Genomic DNA, 800 nt, shown 5'->3' with positions numbered 1-800 from the left:
TAAACATGGGTGATCGTATTATTCAGGCTGATCCAGCTCTTATGGATTTTTCTCGGCCAAAATTTGATGACATTCAGTCAAGCATTCTTCATCCGGCTATTCAAGCTAACACCTTTGAAATCAAGCCGGGCACTATTCAGATGGTGCAGAATTCTGTTTCTTTTGGAGGAGCTGCGACTGAAGACCCCAACATGCACATAAGGAATTTTGTCGAGATCTGCAGCACTTTTAAGTATAATGGCGTGACTGATGAGGCTATCAAGCTGAGGCTTTTCCCATTCTCACTGAGGGACAAAGCTAAGGACTGGTTACATTCTGAACCAGCTGGGTCCATCACTACGTGGCAAGATCTTGCGCAAAAGTTTCTGGTGAAGTTTTATCCGATGGCAAAGACTGCTGCTATGAGGAGTGCACTTACTCAGTTTGCGCAGCAACCTACAGAATCTATGTGCGAAGCTTGGGAATGCTACAAGGAAATGTTGAGAAAGTGTCCACATCATGGAATGCCTGATTGGATGGTGATCACTGGTTTCTATAATGGTTTGGGGGCCCAATCTCGGCCCATGCTCGATGCAGCAGCTGGAGGCGCCTTATGGGCTAAAAGCTATACTGAGGCTTATAATCTTATCGAGACTATGGCTGCAAATGAGCATCAAAAACCAACTCAGAGGATGATGTCTGGTAAGGTAGCAGGTATTCTGGAAGTCGATGCAGCCACCGCTATTGCAGCACAGCTTCAAGCGCTGTCAATGAAGGTTGATTCTCTGGCTACATATGAAGTTAATCAAATAGCTACGGTT

The 800-nt window shown here is 45.4% G+C and overlaps 1 non-coding gene across 1 annotated transcript; it reads right to left on the bottom strand.

Moving 5' to 3' along the window:
- Window positions 1-398: 398 nt before the first annotated feature.
- Window positions 399-505, bottom strand: LOC141669504 (small nucleolar RNA R71). The gene has a single exon (XR_012553784.1). It is a non-coding gene; the product is annotated as a small nucleolar RNA R71 (small nucleolar RNA).
- Between the last annotated feature and the right edge of the window lie 295 nt (window positions 506-800).

This window comes from Apium graveolens, chromosome 6 (assembly GCF_009905375.1).
Source record: "Apium graveolens cultivar Ventura chromosome 6, ASM990537v1, whole genome shotgun sequence".
Lineage (NCBI taxonomy): Eukaryota > Viridiplantae > Streptophyta > Magnoliopsida > Apiales > Apiaceae > Apium > Apium graveolens.
Note: the sequence above shows the minus strand (reverse complement) of the source record. Positions and strands in the feature narration are given on the sequence as shown.